The sequence below is a fragment of the Helianthus annuus genome, chromosome 2 (assembly GCF_002127325.2).
Source record: "Helianthus annuus cultivar XRQ/B chromosome 2, HanXRQr2.0-SUNRISE, whole genome shotgun sequence".
Taxonomy (NCBI): domain Eukaryota; kingdom Viridiplantae; phylum Streptophyta; class Magnoliopsida; order Asterales; family Asteraceae; genus Helianthus; species Helianthus annuus.
Genome location: NC_035434.2, coordinates 9,843,439 through 9,849,723, shown reverse-complemented (window position 1 = coordinate 9,849,723; position 6,285 = coordinate 9,843,439). Strand labels below are relative to the sequence as shown.

At 38.2% G+C, this 6,285-nt stretch overlaps 1 pseudogene; it reads left to right on the top strand.

Annotated features, from left to right (window-relative positions):
• The first annotated feature begins 1,447 nt into the window (after positions 1 to 1,447).
• LOC110901980 lies at positions 1,448 to 4,520 on the top strand (annotated as a pseudogene).
• The last annotated feature ends 1,765 nt before the right edge of the window (positions 4,521 to 6,285 follow it).

Below are 6,285 nucleotides of genomic sequence, written 5' to 3'. Positions count from 1 at the left end.
GGTATCAGAGCCTCGTTGAAGATCGATCCATCAAGAAGCAACATAACGAGACCGCAATCAAGAACCAAGATTTCCAGCAAAGAAAAGAAGATCCTGAAAGATCTCAGAAGGATGCGATTGGAACAAGATGTTGTTCCAACAATGAATTACGTCTGCAAGAAGAACCGTGGAATAGCGAACGGAATCGATAAGGATTCCCAGAATTTAAAATACAAACAAGTAAGTGTCCCAAGTTCCAGCCATGTGAGGGTTGAAGACGGCTATGATGTGGGCCGTAGTATTCACGCAGACGGGAAATCATTCAACAATACCAGGCGGGGAAAAGATGAAGTACCAAGCGTGAATTTCCCAACACGTGCAGATGATGAAGAAGACATTCGATCGAAGAAGGTAATCAAAGCGAACTTTGCGGGTCTTACAATCGGTGATGACAGGCTGATGTATAAAGACGGTAGAAGGCTAACCAAACAACAGGCCAAACGAGCAAGGATGAAATTCAAAAAGGCAGTGGATGAAGCAAACAGAAGTATCATGATGCATTCTATGATACCACTTTGTAGAATTTCGGAGTTCGTCGCAGCGGAAATTATACCCATATCTCTCACATAATCACACGAAACAGTTTGCATATTCATGTTTTTATATGATGATAAAACAGAGTATGCAAACTCATAAGAAATAGTGGACAATTGATAATAATAATAATTGTCTTGGTGCCGACAAAAGTTGCCGGTATATCTATATATACATAAATCGTGGCGGTTACTTGGTGGTTGGATTTGGAGGGAATAACCGTTGTTTGAAACGGTGTCTCTTCAAACCAACATAACCTTCCGCATATTTACCGATACATACATATAACCATAAGTTTAATAATCCTAAATATACAGAACATAAATATAATTAAGTTTTTTTTACTAACAGCCACATCGTTATTAGTTTTCTATAATGAGTTTGAAAATTTGGGCATCAATAAAGATCAAGCCTTTTACAGCCTTTTACAGATTTGAGTAAGTTAACATCGGTAAATAGGGGTTTTTTTTGTGCCAAACAATCGTGTTTTTGTTTTACAGTTTTTTCTGATTTTGGTCGTTGTTTAGTTCCTGCTTAGCACAGTTTTACGTCCCTCGATCCGGCCCGCAACGTGGGGATTATGACTAGTTTTTATAAAATGTTAAAACTAAAATATTTATGGCCACCATAGTGGGGGGAAATGTCATAGAGACATTACACGTTCGTCCTTGTAAATGTTTTTAAAGATTTCAACTACCCTCATCAAAACCTAATAAAATACTAATCTTTATAAATACATACATTTTAACCAATGTCCTTGTAAATGTTTTTAAAGATTTCAACCACCCTCATCAAACCCTAATAAAATACTAATCTTTATAAATACATACATTTTAACCATATATCAAAACTATCAAAGTATTGCATCATTTTCATCACCATTCAAAAATGGTAAATTCGAGCACAAACTCGCAAGGTGTAAAGGACTCTGAATATGGCAAAATCGTGTTCTCTAACGTGATGGTTACAAGGAAGAGAAACCACTTCATCCGTACATGGAGGACTCTTGATGTCAAAATGGCTCTAGGAATTTTAAGTGTTCACTTGCTTGCACTTTTCGCGCCATTTACGTTTACGTGGGGTGCATTTTGGGCAGCCTTTACTAGCTACTTGTTCTTTGGAATTTTCGGCATAACTGTGTCCTATCGGCTATCACCGTAACTTAGCACATCATAGTTTCAAGCTGCCGAAGTGGCTTGAGTACACCTTTGCTTATTTTGGAGTCCTAGCTTTGCAGGTTAATTAGTTTGATTTGTTTTTATTTTTTATTTTTATTTTTCATTCATGGATGCTTTACTCTATCAAATAACTAAACATGTGTTACATGTCATTAGACGTTGAGTGGCATACGCATAGATGTTAAGTGTCACTGAATCTTCTTTTAGCTACACAATTATATATAGATTAATTAACAACCAGGAGTTGATGCCCGTGCTTTGTGGCGGGAAAGCGGGGAAATTTGGTCGTTATCATTTGGTTTGTACAGTAAAATAGCCTGAAGAGGGTACCTAAATATGATATCGTTAACAAACCTAAAAGAAAACTAAAATATAAAGTGGTAGTACGACCAAAACGATGTCAAAATTTATGTCAAACGTAAATCAATCAACTGAAAACGTACATAAATATAAAAATGAAAACGTATTATATTTGAGTTGAACTTATTTCCATAACAATTTACGTCAAAACGTAAACCAACTTAAAACTCGAAGGGATAAAAATGAAATTTCTCAAAAAACTGAAAGTTAAAGGGTTAAAGTATAAGAAAAAAGACAAAAAGAAATAAAAGGAAAAGAAATAGTTACTGCATCGTCGATGTGACGGTCGCTATAGTTACTTTGACTTGTGTTTTAATATTATTATGTTAATTTCCTTATCTTTTAATAGTTTTACCCCATGCTTTGCTAATATATATTTTTTTTCTTTTCTTCTTTAACCCCTCAACTTTAATGATGTCATGTTTAACGTCTCAACTCTAATAAGGTTTTTTTTTTAATTTTCGTTATTTACCTTTTTTTTCCTTCTATCCTTTGGCCCGACAACTTTTGTGATGACATGTTTAGCGCTTAACTTTAACAAGGGTTTTTCTTAGTTTTTCTTATTTATCATTACACATTATTACTAATTTTTAACTTTTCAATGTTTTACGTTCGTTCTAATCTTTGCGTATTAACACATCGCAAAGGGCGTTCGTGGTTCAACATCATTATGTTTAATAGTCCCGCCGCAAAGCACGAGACTTAATACTGGACCAAGTCGATAAGTGGTTATAAATAGTTTTTATATGTATATGTGTTACACTCCAACTTAACTTCGAAAAACAATCGCTTTTATTGTATTAGTTGAGTTTTGAACAATTAAGTCTACCACACCACAACGCGTGCGCACTACAAGAAAAAGGACCAATAGCGGCGACACTATTAGCGGCGACAGCCAATATGTCGCCGCTATTGGCCTTATCCGCACCCGGGGTCCCACTTTAAACCCTAGCTACACGTTTCTATTCATCATCCAACGGCTGGGGTTTGTCCCAGTTAATAGCGGAGACATCTTTTATCAATAGCGGCGACAGGTTGTCGCCCCTATTGGTCTGACGAATAAAGAGCCAAAACGGCGCCAGTTCTTCCCTCCTTCCACTTTCCCAAAACCTTTCATCTCGCCGCTATTAATCGACTTTCTTGTAGTGGCGGGTCAAATACTAATTTTAGATAAGTAGTAAAAAGTCTTAAACTTACCCAAATATAATAAATTTGTGTCTTACTAAGGTTTTTAAGAAAAAAAGAAGACTGTTTTCATAAAGTAACACATTTCCACTATTTTTTAAATGTTAGTATTGACCGATTGCAAATCTACCTGCTCGTTTTCATGTGTAGGTAAAACGACCAATAATTCATTTACTAGTTGTGTGTCACTCATTCCAATCTTCTTATACCAAGTTATATAAACTCTTATGAATTTAAATCATATATGTATATAGCGGGATCCGATACATTGGGTGAGTATACATAGGTATCACCATCAGTATGTTGATTCCGAGAAAGATCCACACTCTCCTATCTTCGGATTTTGGTTTAGTCATATGGGTTGGCTCTTTGATAGCGGCTATATTCTTGAAAAGGTATATGTTCATGTCCTAAAAAGATTAGAAAAATGTTTCTTTTGGTCGATTATCTTGTTTAAGTTGATAATATACTTTTTGCAGTATCAAGAGCGTAAAAATGTGGAGGATTTAAAGAGTCAAGCATTCTACAGATTTATCCATAGGACCTATGTATTGCATCCATTTGCGTTGATTTCCCTCATTTATATTTTTGGTGGATTTACCTACCTCGTTTGGGTCGTGGTACGTAAGAGTTTGTTTAATTATTTTTCAGTTTTCTGTAGCAAATGAAAAATGCAATTGATGTGATCAAGATATGATTTGTAGGGAGTTGCAACAACCTGGGGATATCACATGACTTTTCTAGTGAATTCAGCTTGTCATATATGGGGAAACCAAGCTTGGAACACTAATGATCTCTCAAAGAATAACTGGTAAGTTTACATGGAGAACATAATGTTCATTTATATATATTATGCGTGCATAAGAGTTCGGTATTTACATGTTAATTAGTAACCATGCATGTATACAGGTTGGTAGCGTTGTTTAGTTTTGGTGAAGGGTGGCATAATAATCACCATGCATTTGAGTATTTAGCTCGACATGGATTAGAATGGTGGCAAATTGACTTTGGTTGGTATGCGATAAGGTTTCTTGAAGCACTAGGGTTAGCCACCAATGTCAAACTACCAACTGAAGATCATAAACGTAAGAAGGCGTTCACTTGTCACAAGTTCAAGTGAGCATAACCTATGTGTGCATGCGCACATAATCTTCTGGAGTGTTACTTGTTTGTATCAGTTGTTTTACTATCTGGTTTCTAATAATATATGTGGGTTTGTTCGTGCCACTCATTGTTTATTCGTGTACAAATTTTGAATATTTGTGAAGTCTGTTATCGTAAGTTCACAACTCTAGAAAAATGAAGGCCCCTACTCCCTTAGACAAGCACACTGTCAAGTGTACTGGCCATTCGTTCTTTTCATAAGGTGACTTACGTACACATGCATGTATGTAATCAATAACGGAAATGAGTTTCTGTTTCTTTGTTTTAACCTTCTAATCATCATCATCTAAATCAAATCCCACCAATAGCAAAGCTAAAGGTAGGGTCTGAGGAGAGAAAGACGTAGATAGCCTTACATCTACCCTGTTGAAATAGAGAGGCTGATTCCACTTGATAATTTTGCATCAAGCCTTGGAAATAAGGCATATAACACCCATCAATCGGGACAAAGGCTGATTAGTGTGTACCCTTTTGTCTTTCGGCTATCAACGCTACCACATGACATTATTTTCATGAAATTAGTAAAATAAGGTTAAAATTAGTGCAATTTCACTTTTTCCCCAAGGGCCTACACATATATACATTATATGCACGCCCCACAAGCAGGATGTTTTGTTTTTGCTTATGAGCTTTCAAGGTGGATAAACTTAGTTTTATTTACAGATTATTCTTGAGTTTCTAATTATTTAAGCCTTATAAACTCAAGTTAATGTGTTCATAAGCCGGAAAAAGATAATGTGTTAATAAGAATAAGTCAAGATAAAATATATAATTACCGGCTTTTCAGAATTAAAATAAGCCGAGAAGTTAGAAAAATAAGGTGGTTAAGCCGTCTTCCAGGTAAAAGCGAAGGTCGGGTAATCGAAAGTCCTTGCAATGTGATAGTATTTTGTGGGCATTAGCTATGTGGAAGGAGGGCTCTGGTTTTGAGGTTTTGGTCAATTTCCTCCTTGCCGATAGTGGAGAAGGGGTCGTGTGTGTGTGTGTGTGTGGGGGGGGGGGGAGGCACACCGGGAGATAGCTGAGGAGGTTAGCCCCAACATAAAGCAATGTCTTAGGAAAGTGAGTGATGGTCACTTCACTGTGGCAGTTAAGGTGTTGTGTTCGAGTGGGGTTGCTCCCTGGGGGGAATCTACCATGCAAGCCCTTATCCACAAACATCCATTCGCAACGCCCCCGAACCTCCCTTCAACCCCTCTTTCCTAACCTGCGTTATCAGTGGATGAAGACTGCGTGCATAGTTGTGTGAAATCTTTCTCGAAAGGGACATCTTGTGGGCGAGATGGCCTCCGGGCCCAACACCTTTTGGAAGCTCTTAGCGGCGAGGGGTCGACGACTGCCTCAGGACTGCTTACTGCCATCACTGAATTGGTAAACCTTTGGCTAGGGGGTTATGTCCTAGGGTGCTCGCGGATTTTGTTGCTTCGGCCCCCCTAACCCCTTTGTTGAGCCTGATAATGGAATTCGTCCCATTGCTGTGGGGGCAATTTCGAGAGTATTGGTCTCCAAAGTAGTTGGACAGTGCTAACAGGTTCCTTAATTCTTTTCATTCAGATGGCTCGATGGCCATGCTTACGGTTGATTTTTCCAACGCTTTCAACTTAGTGGACCGTTCGGATTTGCTTCGCGAGGTCTATCGCCATTGCCCCTCCATATTCCCGTGGGTTCAATTTCTATGTGCCCAGCCTGCTAGGCTATACGTGGGGAATGATCGCCTCGGGGCATTCACGGGGGTCCAGCAAGGGGATCCCTTGGGACCTTTGCTTTTTGCCCTAGGCTTACACCCCTTAGTGCTTCAGGTGCAGGAAAACTACAAAATCCCCTT